General features: G+C 43.7%; 1 pseudogene; it reads left to right on the top strand.

Annotated features, from left to right (window-relative positions):
- The first annotated feature begins 8,190 nt into the window (after positions 1-8,190).
- Positions 8,191-15,196, top strand: LOC100924476 (annotated as a pseudogene).
- Positions 15,197-15,535: the final 339 nt, after the last annotated feature.

Below are 15,535 nucleotides of genomic sequence, written 5' to 3'. Positions count from 1 at the left end.
GAGGAGGCCGGCTCTGAGGGAAGAGCTCGGAGGAGGAGGAGGGAGCGGGCCGAGGAGCGCGGCTCGGAGGAGGAGGAGGGAGCGGGCCGAGGAGCGCGGCTCGGAGGAGGAGGAGGGAGCGGGCCGAGGAGCGCGGCTCGGAGGAGGAGGAGGGAGCGGGCCGAGGAGCGCGGCTCGGAGGAGGCCGGAGTCCCTGAGGGAAACCGGCCACATTCACCCATTTGTCCGGGGGAGGGCAGGGGAATTACTTGGGCAGCCGGGAGTATCCGTCAGACTGAGCGTGCGCAGAGGTCGATCAGCGGGACGCTGTAACCTGACACTGACAGTGAGGGGGAAGAGACTGACTTTGCGCAGACGTGGCTAACGGGACTGAGGATAACCTGAAACTGCGTGGGCCTGAGACTGAGCATGCGCAGAAGCTGGCTAACGGGACTGCCTGTAACCTGAGACTGACCGGGAGAAGATGAGACTGAGCGTGGGCAGAGGTCGATTAGCGGGACACTAACCTGACACTGACTGGGGGAAGAGACTGAGCATGCGCAGAAGCGGCTAACGGGACTGCTGTAACCTGAGACTGACCGGGAGAAGATGAGACTGAGCGTGCGCCAAGACCAGTCATGACCCTGGGGCTGGCATCCGGGAAGAAAACGACTTTCTGGGGGATCCCGAAGGCAGGTCTAGGGTGGAGCATCATAGTGGGCTTTCCGGGCACCTTCCTGGCTGTCCCCGACATGAGCGCCCCCTCCCCCCGTTTTCACCTCCTGACCTTCCTGGCTTTCTTCAAGTCCCGGTCCCAGGCCTGCCTTAAACCGGAGCCTTGCGCGCCCCTCACCTCCGGCCGAGGCAGCGCCCTGCGTGCTCCCCTCCACTTTTCCCCGTAAGAATCCTGTTTGCCCCGAATTCTCTTCACGGGGAGTTCTCGCGGAATCCTCTGCCCGGGACAGGGCTTGCTTTCTCTCCTGCCCCCTCGGGTCGGTTCTTGGCGTCGACAGCCGTTCCTTTCTCCTCCCGGAAGGTCTTTTCCCCAACAGAACCTCTTCCCTTTCCCACAAGAGAGCGGGACCATCCTGCGGGCCGCTTCCGCCGTACAGGCCCCACCCCCCGGCGCGCCTGTCGTTTCCGGTTGCTCTCCCGCCTCTGTTGTCCAGTGCTCTGGCTCGATGACGCCAGGGCCTCGTCACCTGGGCCTTATGTTTCCCGTCCTCCTTTCTCTCCCAGCTCTCCGATTTCTAGTCTGGAAAACCGAAGCTGTGCCCCTCCCCCCCCCCACCCCCCCCAGTCTCCAGCTAGTGTCCTCTCCATCCAACCTGCGTTCACTTCTCGACATTGTCTCCCCATCCCAAGCCAAACCCACAGTGTCACGTCCTCAGCTGCTCCCGACCGGAAGCCCTTCCACCGCTCCCCAGTTTTCTCCCTTCATGGCCTTCCCCCACTTCAGGCTCCGCCGTCCCCCTGGAGAAGGGACACGTCCTGAGAAAGGAGCTTTGGAACCAGCAAACCTGCGTAAGCCCTGGCTCTGCTGCTCTTGGGACCTCGGCCTAGTCCCTCACCCGCTCTGGGTCTCAGGGTCCTCAGCTGTGAATGAGTTGCTTTCTAAACCACGTTCCCATGAGAGGGGGCGCTGGACACCTCAGTGATCCCCACAGAGATGATTCTTCCCCCGTTGTCCATCGCAGGGGAAGTCTTAGCCCAGACATTTTCTCTCAGTTCCGCTCCTTCTGTGACTGTCTCACCCTGACAGCTCGTCACGGTCCCATCTCTTGACTCCCATCAGCCTCCTGGGCCTGGTCCCCCCACCCTTGTCCTTCTGACTGTAGCAGCTGGGGTGCCCAGGAGAAACCACTTGCCTGGTCTCCGTGGCCCCTTGAAAGCATGTTCCCGAGTGGGTCATCGTCATTTTCTTCGTCACCGACTTTTCCTGAAACGACCTCCCTCTGTGCACTATCTGACTGTATACATGCAGCCCCTTCAGGGCTGGCCGGGGCCTGGAAGGACCCAGTCTGACAGTCTGCCCTGCCTCCCCCTTGCCTGCCCCTTTGACCACCAGCCTCAAGGCCAGGACTGGGGGGCTCATCTCCTTCATCCTGGTCAGTGCTGTGAAAGCCACCCAGTCAGCTCTGTGATCTTGGCAAGCCTTCCTCCTCGGTGTCAGTGGGGAAGGATCTGTGCCTGTGGGGTCAAAGGACCTAATTCAAATTCACTGCTAACTTACTCCTCCTGTGATTTGGAACAGGCCACTTAACTCTCTGAACCTCAGTTTCCTCATCTGTAAAATGGAAGTGCTGACACAGACAACCTGTGAAGTCCCATCCAGCTCACAACCTGGGATCCTGTGACTGATCAGGAGATCAAATGCTGGTCCCCTGAGGCTTTCCATTGGTCTCTCCCATGCCTTTATACCTTCCTGACTCAAACCAGCCCTGCTGGGTTTCACTATCCATTTTCTGTGCAGGACAGCTGGATCATTACCATGAATGTGTGTTTCTGGGGGTTATGTCTGCTCGTGTGCCCGTGTGCCCCTATGTAAATGGGAATGGGCCTGGAGACGTGACCTTAACATCTCCATCCCTTAGAGGACAGTGGAGGAAAGAATTAATGAGTGAATAAATAAATGAATGAATGCACAAATAAAAGTCTACACTGAATGCTTACTATTTGGATAGCATTGTGCAAAATACACAGCTGGTAAAAGAGCCCTAGTCTGTCTCAGAGTTTCAGTCTCATCCCCTCAAGAGTACAGCAGTAAAGCAAGATTCTAAAGTCTGTTCTTTCCACTGATAAAATAAGTCCATCGTTGGGTCTTGGGTGACTTCCTTTTGTTGGATCAACATGGGAAATCTTGCGTAGTCATGGCATAAGACAGATCCTGCTGCTGCCTTGTTTTATAGAGGATTTTATTTTATTTTTTTTAATGTTTTAAAGCTTTTTATTTTTCATAATATATTTGTGGATAATCCTGCAACATTAGTTTTTGGTAAAACCTTGTGTTCCAGTTCCCCCCCTCCCCCCCGGCTCCCAACCTCCTCCCCTAGGTGGCAAGTAATCCAATATATGTTAAACATAGTAGAAACATATGTTAAATACAATATATGGATATATATTTATATAATTATCATGCTTCAGAAAAAAAATAATGAAGAAAATCAAATGCAAACAAACAACAAAAAGAGTAAGGATGCTATGATGTATCATGGAGGGTTTTATTGGAACTTCCACTAAACACATGTAAGGGAATATAAGACTTTGTTTTTTATTTCTGGGAAGATTCTAAAAGGAATTATACATGCAATATTTATCTAGTGAACCTTTTTAGGAAATTCAGGCACCAGTCCCAAGAGCTGACCTGATATCCTCAGAGTTACAAGGTGGTCATTTAAAAAATGTTCCAAGTAGACTTTGATTTTTACCAAAGTCATTGATAAAGCATCTTCTCTTTTTCTTGACAGACATGAACCACACAATTGGCAGGTGATGGATTCAAAACTGGCTGAATGGTCCAAATCCCAGAGAACTTTTTAATAAAGTGTAAGAAAAACTCCCTATTTGGGATTTTTACATTTTGTCTTTTACTCTGAGCCTGAGACACCGAAAAAGAGAGTACACTTCCATATGCTCAGCAGAAACAAAAAATATGACGAGTTATAAAACCATAAATTTCTCATTCATGTTTTTAAATGTTTTGTAAAGTATGAAAAAATTTCATGTGACTTTTACAAGTCTTTGGCATGTCTGTGCTTTAGTTTGAACTATCTTTTTACTGTTGTTGAGCCCTCAATCTCCTCTCTTCATTAAAAAGCAAAGGAGGGGGACCCCTTTTATCAAATAAAACATAGTTAAGCAAAACATATCCACCCAGTAGTCACCTCCAGAAATAGATATCTCATTATGATCTTGAATCTGGACGTTGATACCATGATTCCTTATAGGTCCCATGGAAGCATTGTGGGTCATGGCATTGATCCATATTCTTAAGTCTTTGGAAGTTATTTTTCTTTAGAATGCTGCTTCTATAAAGTATCCTCCAATATCAGATCAGAATTCTCTGAAATAGTCTCTTTCACCAGCTTATTGTACATGGCAAGTTCCATTATATCGAAATAACCACAATTTGTTTCAGCCATTCCTCCCCTGTTGAAGAACAAATCTAAGGCCCCTCTATAATTCCAGTTTTTCCATTTCTGTTCTCCCCCTATATTTTTCCCTTTCAGGATCAGAAAGTTTGTTTATTTGAGACTATTATTTGAGACACCCTGAGAGTGTCCTTATTCTTTCCTCTCTTTCCTATCTTCACTTGTTTCCTTGTTAAGTTTTTTTGGTGTGTGTGTGTGTGTGTGTGTGTGTGTGTGTATGTGTGTGTGTGTGTGTGTGTGTGTGTGTGTATGTGTGTGTGTGTGTGTGTGTGTGTGTGTACACATGTTCATCTCTCCTGTGTCCATTCAGAATGAGATTCATCTCTTTTCTGCTCCCTGACTTTTCCATATTTATCTTCTAATATTCACTCTAACAGTAAACAGCTCCTTCCCACCTTCACTGAAGCAGAAGCCTTGATAAGATTACAGAGCTTGTAGTGCACTTTCTAGAGCCCCCACCAAGGGTGCCAAAGTACACCGTTCAGACTAACTCTCTGGAGGATCTCAAGACCAGCCTGAGTCCTTGGTCTTAGTGGAGGAGGGATGAAGGCGGCACCCACGAGGTCAAAGATGGAGTCCTTTATTTCAAGTTCTCTCAGCTCTAAATACCTCAGTACATTTCCTTAGTACAGTTCCATCACTACAGCACACTGAGTATGTGCCAACTGTAAGCACTCTGCTATTAACATGTAAATGCCTCTTTTACTGTATCTCTGTTTCAAGTAGAACGCACTACTTCTCAGGAAGGTCGAAAGCCCTTAGGGGAGATGGGGAGCTGAACCAGACATGGTCAGCAGGTTCCCTCTGGGTGAAGGGTCTTATACCTCACCCAGAGTTCCCCCACTGTCTGTGACCATCTATAAGAGCTTACTGGGTGAATTTCTCAGAAACCCCGTGATAAGAAGTGATGAATTCTGCCTGTCTTCCTCTGTCCTCTGTTAGCATGTTCCTCCTTCTGCTCTTCCTTCTCTTTACTATTTTCAAATCCTCAAATCAAAACTAACTCCTTTAATGCCTTTTAAAAACATTAAGACTCCTTTGGAACTATGCCCCAAAGGGCCATCAAACTGTGCCTCCCCTTTGACCCTGCAATGTTTCTACTGGGCTTATGTCCCAAAAAAAGATTTTAGAGGAGGAAAAGGGCCCCACATGTGCAAGAATGTTTGTAGTGGCAAGGAACCGGAAACTGAGTGGATGCCCATCAATTGGAGAATGACTGAATAAATTGTGGTATATGAATATTATGGAATATTATTGTTTGGTAAGAAACGACCACCAGGAAAATTTTAGAGAGACTTGGAGAGACTTACATGAACTGACACTGAGTGAAATGAGCAGGACCAAGAGAATATTGTACATGGCAACAAGAAGATTATTTGAAGATTAACTGTCATGGATTTGGCTCTTTTTAACAATGGGGTGATTCAAAGAAATTCCAATAGACTTGGGAGGGACAATGCCATCTCAGAGAGCTATGAAGACTGAATGTGCATCAAAAATAGTATTTCCATCTTTTTTTGTTGTTTTTTGTTCCCCCCCCCATGTTGTTTTTTTTTCCCCCTTGTTCTGATTTTTCTTTTTTTTGGGTGCAACATGATGAATATGGAAATGTGTTTAGAAGAATTGCATGTGTTTAACTTAAAAAAAGAAAAGAAAAGAAAACATTAAGGTGGGACAGCTAGGTGGCTCAGTGCATAGAGTACCAGCCCTGAACTCAGGTCCTTTGAACCTAACCTATTCCATAGATCAACTAGTCTATTTCTTAGCCAATACCAGATGGTTTTGGTAACTGCTGCTTTATAATATAATTTTAGATCTGGTACAGCGAGGCCACTCAAGGTCATTCCTTCATGTACATGTGCCGTCTTGTGTAGGGCCCTCCTTTGGCTCATATAGATTTATGGTTTCTGAAACCCTCTGAACTCTGGTGTTTACATTTCAAAGTTTTGACTCATCCCCAGTTTTTCATCAGAAATACTTAATACTTCTCTATCATGTTAAAGTCTGGTTTTCTTGTTCTCTAGAATTAAGCTTAGCTTTGCTGGATAAGTTATTCTTGGTCACAAACCTCTCTTTTGCCTTTGGTGATACAGACAGTTCTCCATTAATGTAAATGGATCATTCTGCAGATCTTCCCCTCCCAATCAGGGCTCTGTATGGCCCAGAAACTTGAGTAGCTTTAGGACCTGAACTCCCCCTCACGTTGGAGCAACTCCAGTCCCTGGAAAGCCGAGGACCCCTGGCAAAGTGCTGCGCCAGCACCGCTGTCCCCACTACCCTTGCGCAGCCAATAGGCTGGGAATTAGAGCCAGAGTCTCACCCAGGAGTGGGGTCATCCTGGGGAGTCAGATTAGCAGGCAAATTTATGTGGAGCAAGCATTGTCTGAAACATACCCCAAGATTTCAAATCTCTGGATTTCAGTAGAAACTGCCGTGTCTTGTGTGATCCTAAGAGTGGTTCTCTGACTCTTGTACAGCTTCCTTCTGGATGCTTTCCAAGATTTTCCTTGATATAGGAGCTCTAGCTTTTTATTAGGGTATTCCTGGGCCTTGGCTTTTGGGGTTGGGGCATTCCTAGGCTTTTCTTTCAGGAGGTGGTCAGTGGATTCTTTCTGTCTTCACTTTGCTCTCTGACTTTGGTGTTGTATGGACGGCAGGAAGAGGAGCAATAGAAAATTGGGCCCAAATGTTTAAAGAGAGAGGTAAGTATTCCAGAAGAGTGGGAGGAGGACAGGTGGGCAGGGAAGGGGGGGCAGTCACTTAAAGCCCCATTTCACTTTTTCATCCTCAGAATTGCTTTTCTTTGTGTAGTCTAGAGCTTAGCCACAGTTACCACCTTGCTCCTCACACTGAACACTCTTCCTTCCCTTGCTGTGGCTGTGCCCCTTGCCTGAAAGGTACTCAGCAGTCACCTCTGCCCTCCCCAACACTTTTATTAGCTTTCCTTTCCTTATGCCTTATGCCCCTCTGTTGCCATTGACCTCCATATCATTCTCCACACTTGCTGGCCTTGGAAGCCACACAGATCCTGAGGTGTCTTTCACAGGAACTTTTTCTATGCCCTGTGTGCCCATCCCAGGGCAAACAGTGTTGACTGTTTTCAACCAATGTGTAGAATTGTCTGGTTTCTGCCACTAAATTTGTCCCAGGAGATTGGAGCCTGTTTGGGGGGGGGGGTGTCTCTGCAAGTTTAGGAGAGGGGTTTTCTCTTGCTGTGTGTCATCACATTTGACAAGCATTCTTCTCTGGTTGTGAAGTCACTTCAGTCATGTCCAACTTTCTGTGACCTTTTGGGGGGTTTTCTTGGCAAAGATATTGGAGTGGTCTGCCATTTCCTTCTTCAGCTCATTATACAGATGAGAAAATTGTGGCAAACTGAGTAAAGTGACTTGCCCAGGATCACACAGCTAGCAGGTGTCTGAGGCCAGATTTAAACTCACGTCCTTCTGTCTCCAGACCTGACCATCTATATACTGTGCCTCCAGCTGCCTTGTTCTGCCTTTAACTTTATTAAAAAGTGAGAGGAACATCAAATAGCATATGACCAAGGAGAGATCTTTTGGCTACTCTTAGAACCTTCAACCTTTCTGTCAATCAGCAAGCATTTCTCAAGCATTCACGGTAGGGGAAATTGTCTCTGCTCTAGGAGCCCACATTCCCTCAAGTATAAAGTTTATTTATATTAACACCTGCTTTGGGTCCTAGGGATTCTGGCCTTTCCCAAGTCTGCTCAGTCCATCCCCAGAAGAGATTTGAGTCCAGATGCAGGATGAGGAGAGGGGAGGATACCTCCAGCCTTGCTTTGGGACTGGACAGCGATAGGGGAAGAAAATGGAAGTGTAGATAGACACGGGAGCAGGTGAAAGGAGTCAGAGAGAAGACAAGCCATTTCCAGCTGGATTAGGTTATCTTCCATCTCAGCAGAGTCCAAAGAAAGGGGTTTAGGGAGGGAGTTTGGGTTTCAGGGTGGGGTATGTGACAAAGGATCAACAGGTGAAGAAGTGAAGACCTAGATCTGGAGCTTTGCTGGTCTAAGCCCGGCCCTGTAGCATTCTTCAGAACCACTGGCAGCTTCGGGAGAGCAGAGGAGAGAGTGGTTGCAGGGTAACGCTGCAGTTACCGTGTGACTGGTTTGGGGATGAGGAATGGCTCCAAAGTCACCTTTATGACTTCTTCCCATTCCTCAGTTCAGCCTCCAAAAGTTCCTGCTGTTGCTCAGGACAGGAGTCCAGAGGAAGTTCATTCTCAGGAGCTGCTGACCGCCAGAGCCCCAGTAAGTGATGTAGCTTCCATTGTCCTGCATGCTCGTCCAAGTTTCATCCAGAGGGCTCAGCTTTGAGTATTCTTTCCCAGAATACTTGGAACCTTCCACTGGACAGCACAGAGTTCACAGAACTTCTGGAGTGGAATTGGGAATCCCAGCATCCTGCTTTATTTACATTTAGCCATATTTTGCGGCTTGTCTGAACATCAATATCCCAAGTCTGACAACCAGTGAAGGGGCTGGACCAAACAGATGTTTTTCAGCTGCCTGACTTTGTTTGTTTCCTCATCGATGTCCTTTGACCCTCCTCTCTCCGGACCGGTCCCTTCACCCACCGTGGGAGCAGTCCTCTTGTGGAGCCGAGATGACCGTGCCTTGGCTGTGGCAGAAATAAAACTCCCCAAAGTCAGTTGGGGCTCCTTCCCGAGCGCTCTGTGTCATCCTTGGAACTCGTCTGGGGCTTCAGTGCCTCAGCTCCCTGGCATCTCCTGAAGAGCTGAGCAAGGCTCTTCCTAACTTAGTCCCTGTTGCTCGGTCCTTTCAGTCATGTCTGCCTCTCCATTTGGGGTTTTCTTGGCAAAGATAGTGGGGTACTTTGGCATTTCTTTGAGGAACTGAGGCAAATGGGGAAGTGACACAACTCGTGTCTACAATGGCACTCTTCCCTGCACCACTCTGCAGTCCATCCTAAGTGGAGAGCAATAGCCAGCTTCGTCTTTGTCTTCCGTTTCAGATGAACTCTTATTTCACTAATTGTTTGATTTACCATTTGTTTAATTTATCCATCATTCAAGTCCTTACCTCTAAATCACTATTTCCTTCTTATTTTAAGTATTCTTTTTTCTGTTGTTTCTTCTCTATAACAACTCAGAATTAATAAATAGTCAATACTGAGTGGTCAGAACAGGAAGTTCCCCACACCGATACACACAGCTAACTCCATTATTTTCTTTGAACTGTGAGAAGCATGGTCCCTGGCTGAGCAGGGAATGTTTCAGGATCCACTGACATGTTTCAGGGATGTTTCAGGATCCACTGACATTCAGCGACGTGGCCGTGGACTTCTCCTGGGAGGAGTGGAGACGCCTGAGCCCGGCCCAGAAGGACCTGTACAGAGATGTGATGCTGGAGACCTACGAGAACCTGGTGTCTGTGGGTAAGCTCTGCCACCCCATACTGCTCCATTGTCCCCCGGCCGTCTCATTTCCAGCAGCTGTGGGGGGTTTGAAAAGTAGAGATATTCACACGCAACATAGAAAGAGACTAACATTCCTTGGAGCCCCAAGCTAGTCCTTTCCAAGCACAAATTCTTTGCTTTTCTACAGCTGGAAATCTTGTAACCTGACCTTCATGGCCCTGAGCTTTCCTACCCTCTACCCCTAATCCTTAAGAAGGAGATCCTTGTTAAAGCACCAGAGCAGAGCCTGAAAGTTGGAAAAGAGCCTATATTTTAACACATCATACATCAAATTAAATAATTTTCTTTCCGGGCCCAAATCAGATAATTTGTACAGAAACACAAGAGGGTATTATGAGAGGTCTAGTGTACCAGTCTCTGTACCTTTTCTTTTTTTCCATGGAGAGAAAGAAGCTAGGATTGGGTTTTGAGATGAATTTCTCAGTCCTTTCCCATTATTATCCCCAGGACCAGAACTTCCATTTTCCAAACCATATGTGATCTCCCAATTGGAAAGAGGAAAAGCCCTATGGATGCCTGAGGTAGAAGTCCCCAGAGACCCCTGGCCAGGTGAGAGAATGACAGTGGGCCAATGGAATCCATTACAACTGGAAGTTTAGTGGGGCCATCCAAGTAACGGAACTCTTGAAATGTTATGCATCTCTTTTGACCAATTATTCACTTGGGATGATTCTTGGCATTTAATATTGCTGATACATACTTCATTATACTTCAGAAATATTCTTATTTGAGATATTTGATGCAAAGAGGTTTTTTGTTACTCCAGTTAATCACTTTTCTTTTTTATCCTACTTGTGTTGATTTTTATTAGGCCAAAAGCTCTTACATTTCATTAATCACAATTATCTAGAGTATCTTTTGTGATCACCTCTGGCCCTCCTTTCAAGGTTGAGTCATAATAGTTTATTACCTGATCGAATTCTGTTCTAAATTTTTTTATGGTGTGTTATTTAATATTGAGATATTAATAACCCATCTTTTTTTTTTAACCTCCTCCTTTTCTGTATCCATTTAATTGTTATATTGCATAAGATGATGGTCTAATTCTAATTTTTGTCAAGCCTCTTTTCAGGTTTCCCAGAATTTTTGGATAAGTAAAGTTCTTCCACAAGGAATTTTTGCTCTTGTGTTTTATAGATCATTTTGTTTTTAGTTTGTTTCTAATTTATTCTTATCTCGTCTTTTCCATGGATGTTCATTTTGGGGTTTTAAAAATCAAGGACAAGTAGGTTTGAGGGGAAAAAATTTTTAAATGCAGTTTTTATTGACAATCTTTGTTTATTACTTCCTCAGAATTTCTCCTAGTACTACTTCCTTTTTTCTTTCTGAGAGAACTATCCCTCATAACAAATAATTTTTTTAAACATTCATTTTTAAAATTTTCAATCCCAAATTCTCTGCCTCCCATTACTATAAAGTTCTTTGGTTCAGTTTTCTTGGGGTCTCTGGGAGCAGCTTTCCTTTCAGTTCAGTAATCACCACAAGAGTAGCCAGGGGTTAAAGTCCAAATCCTTGCAGAACTAGAGATCATTACTGATCACAAAATAGAAAATTTCGATTATACCAAACTGAAAAGTTTTTGTACAAACAAAACTAAGGCAGACAAGATTAGAAGGGAAGCAATAAACTGGGAAAATATTTTTACAGTCAAAGGTTCTGATAAAGGCCTCATTTCCAAAATATATAGAGAATTAACTCTAATTTATAAAAAATCAAGCCATTCTCCAATTGAAAAATGGTCAAAGGATATGAACAGACAATTCTCAGATGAAGAAATTGAAACTATTTCTAGTCATATGAAAAGATGCTCCAAGTCATTATTAATCAGAGAAATGCAAATTAAGACAACTCTAAGATACCACTACACACCTGTCAGATTGGCTAAGATGACAGAAAAAAATAATAATGATTGTTGGAGGGGATGCGGGAAAACTGGGACATTGATGCATTGTTGGTGGAGCTGTGAACGAATCCAACCATTCTGGAGAGTAGTTTGGAGCTATGCTCAAAAAGTTATCAAACTGTGCATACCCTTTGATCCAGCAGTGTTACTACTGGGATTATATCCCAAAGAGATTATAAAGAAGGGAAAGGGACCTGTATGTGCACGAATGTTTGTGGCAGCCCTTTTTGTAGTGGCTAGAAACTGGAAACTGAATGGATGTCCATCAGTTGGAGAATGGCTGAATAAATTATGGTATATGAATATTATGGAATATTACTGTTCTGTAAGAAATGACCAACAGGATAATTTCAGAAAGGCCTGGAGAGACTTACACGAACTGATGCTGAGTGAAATGAGCAGGACCAGGAGATCATTATATACTTCAACAACAATACTATATGATGACCAGTTCTGATGGACGTGGCCATCCTCAGCAACGAGATCAACCAAATCATTTCCAATGGAGCAGGAATGAACTGAACCAGCTACACCCAGAGAAAGAACTCTGGGAGATGACTAAAAACCATTACATTGAATTCCCAATCCCTATATTTATGCACACCTGCATTTTTGATTTCCTTCACAAGCTAATTGTACAATATTTCAGAGTCTGATTCTTTTTGTACAGCAAAATAACGTTTTGGTCATGTATACTTATTGTGTATCTAATTTATATTTTAATATATTTAACATCTACTAGTCATCCTGCCATCTAGGGGAGGGGGTGGGGGGGTAAGAGGTGAAAAATTGGAACAAGAGGTTTGGCAATTGTTAATGCTGTAAAGTTACCCATGCATATAACCTGTAAATAAAAGGCTATTAAAAAAAAAAAAAAGTCCAAATCCTTTATTGTCTGGGCTGGGCAGCTTTCAGGAATCTTGGTTTCAGTGGAGAAGCAAAGGAGGAGAGCCTGCTACCAAGGCAATGTGAGGTGAAGTGAATGAATCTCTCTGAGTCCAAAGGTTTGTGCTTCAACCTCCAACCACCACAAAGGTGGAGGATAGAATGAATCTGTCTCAGCCTTTGCTAGGTGTTATATACTCCATTATCATAGGTGTGAATCTTGTACTAAGTATATGTACTGAACTAGAGAACTGTTAAGTCTATTCTACTGACTTAACACTTTGTAAGAATCCTTGTTTCAGAGTTCTGGCCCATAACACACTACTCCCTCCCCCACCTAATGAGAGGGCAAGCAATGAGATGTCCATTATACAAATGAAGTCATACAAAACACAGTTTGTGTGTGTGTGTGTGTGTGTGTGTGTGTGTGTGTGTGTGTGTATTTTGGCTGAGGCAATTGGGGTTAAGTGACTTACCCAGGGTCACACAGGCAATGCTAAGTGTCTGAGGCTGGATTTGAATTCAGGTCCTTCTGACTTCAGGACTGGTGCTCTATCCACTATGCCATCTATTGTGACTCCACAATAATATTTTTAATAAAAAAAAAATGAAAAGGGGAAAAAAGGCAATAAAATCAAGCTACATATCAAAAAATTCTGAAAATATAAGCAGTTTAATAGACTTATTAACCTCTCACTTCTATGGAGGAGCAAAACTGAGATGTCTTAGATCTCTTTGTTGTGGCCTCTGGTATTTTTACAACATTCACTTTGGGTATTTTTTTGTTATTTATTTGGGTTTTGTGTGTGTGTGTGAACATTGTTGTATTTATTGTATATGCTGTTTTTTAAACCTGTTTACTTGCATCAGTTTATGTAAATATTCCTCTGATTCTTAGTACTTATCCTATTCATTATTTCTTATGGTGTAGTAATATTCTGTTGCATTCATGTACTATAACCTAGCCCTTCCACAAGTGATGAGCATCCACTTTGTCTCCAGTTCTTTGCCACCACCAAAAGTGCTGCCATAAATAATTTGGTAAAAGGGGGCTTTTTTTAAAATCATGGGCCTTTTGGGGGGTATAAGCCAAATAGGAGCATCTCTGACTCAAAGGGTATCGACATTTTAGTCACTTAATTTGCATAATTTCAAATTACTTTCCAAAATGCTTGTGCTGTACCACAGCTCTTCCAACACGGACTCTTCCAACACGGACTATTTGCCCCCTTTTGTCATTGTTGCCAATTTGCCTCTGTTTTGCTTTGTATTTTTCCTATTATTAGTGAGTTGGACTCAGCTTTCCTACAGCTGCTAGTATTTTGCAGTTTTTCTTTTGAGGATTTTGTTTGCATAGGTGTGTACCATGGCACTGAATCAAAGAGAATATAGTAGGGAGCAAGGTGTGAGAAGATTAGAACAATGGGGGAGAGGATGAGGTTATGAAGGACTTTGAACGTGAAATCGAATTTTATTTTTGATCCCAAAAATGAGAGGTATGTTCTTAATTGCAGCAATTTTTTTTTGTTTTTTTTTTAAACACTGTGCGAGGTGGCACAGTGGATAGAGCACTAGTCCTGAAGTCAGGAGGAACTGAGTTCAAATGTGACTTCACACACTTAACACATCCTGGCTGTGTGACCTTGGGCAAGTCACTTAACCCCAATTGCCTCAGCCCCCCCGCCCCCCAAAAAAGTCCCTCCTCAAGGAATTTATGACACATTTCTGTTTTTCTGTTTTCTGTGTTTCTGACAATATTTATTTCTTTTAGATTCATTTAATTGGGAGAACAGATGGGAAAACCAGGACTCGGCTCTGATTGAGGGCACTTGCCTGGGAGAATCAGTCAAGGAGAGAGGACCACAGAACAATCCCTGGTGTCTTAATATAGGAGAATCTGGGACATGTGAGGTCAAGTTAAAGAGCAAGAAGGATCCCCAGGATGGAGAGTTCCACCAAATAACAGATGCTCCAAAAAGATCATCATGTCAGAGGAATGTACTAGAAAATAATTCTTTGGAGAGACATGTTAGTTTGGGACTAGTCTGTTTTGCCCAAGAAAGAGCTACTGTGGGAAAAAGTCTCTATAAGTAATAATATGCTTGCAAAGAATCTGAGAAACTTTTCAGACAAAATTCAGTGTAATAGATTTTCCTCAGAGAAGCTTCATAAGTGTAACATAGGCAGGAAATTTTTCATCTACCACGCAGATGCCATTAAATGTCATCTAGTTGGTGAAAAGTTCTATGAGTGTAATAAATGTGGGAAAGTTTGATAGAAGGCCAAATCTCACTGAATGGCAGCAAATTCGTTCTAGAGAGAAGCCTGTTGAATTCAGTAAAGGCAAGAAATATTTTAGGGTGAAAGAGACACTTACTAGACATCAGGAAATTCCTAATGTGAAACTTTTTCAGTGTAAAGAATGTGGCAAATCCTTCAGGGAGAAGCGTTATCTGAAAAGCCCCCAGCGGACTCATACTGGAGAGAAACCTTTTGAATGTAACGAGTGTGGAAAAGCCTTTAGCGTCAGGCAGAACCTTTCTAGACATCAGAGAACTCATATTGGCATGAGACCTTTTCAGTGCAATAAATGTGGGAAAGCCTTCAGGATGAAGGATCATCTTAAAATGCATCAGAGAACTCATACAGAGGAGAAACCTTTTGAATGTAATGAATGTGAGAAAGCCTTCAGCCACAGGGGAAGCCTTAGCAGACATAAGAGAATTCATACTGCAATGAAATCTTTTGAATGTATTGAAAGGGGAAAAGCCTGGCTGGATGTTAATAGCCATCAGAGAATTCATACGAGAGTCTAACTCTTAGAATGTAATGAATATAGGAAAACCTTCAGGTTAAAGAATTACCTTAAAAACAATCAAGTAAATACTGGAGGAAAATGCTTTGAATACAGTAAATGTAAAAAAATAGCTCAATAAGAGGCAGCTTCTTGGTAGACATCAGAGAATTCATCCTGGAAGGAAACCTTTTGAATGAAATCAATGTGGGGAAGTCAAACACTAAACTTGAAATTCTAAAAATAAAAGGAGAGATCAATAAAATTGAAAGTAAAAAAACTATTGGATTAATTAATAAAACTATACCTCTCAGACCTGTGGAAGGAGAAGGTCTTTATGACCAAAGCAGAACTAGAGATC

Source organism: Sarcophilus harrisii, chromosome 3 (assembly GCF_902635505.1).
Source record: "Sarcophilus harrisii chromosome 3, mSarHar1.11, whole genome shotgun sequence".
NCBI lineage: Eukaryota > Metazoa > Chordata > Mammalia > Dasyuromorphia > Dasyuridae > Sarcophilus > Sarcophilus harrisii.
This window is presented reverse-complemented; position numbering and strand designations above follow the sequence as displayed.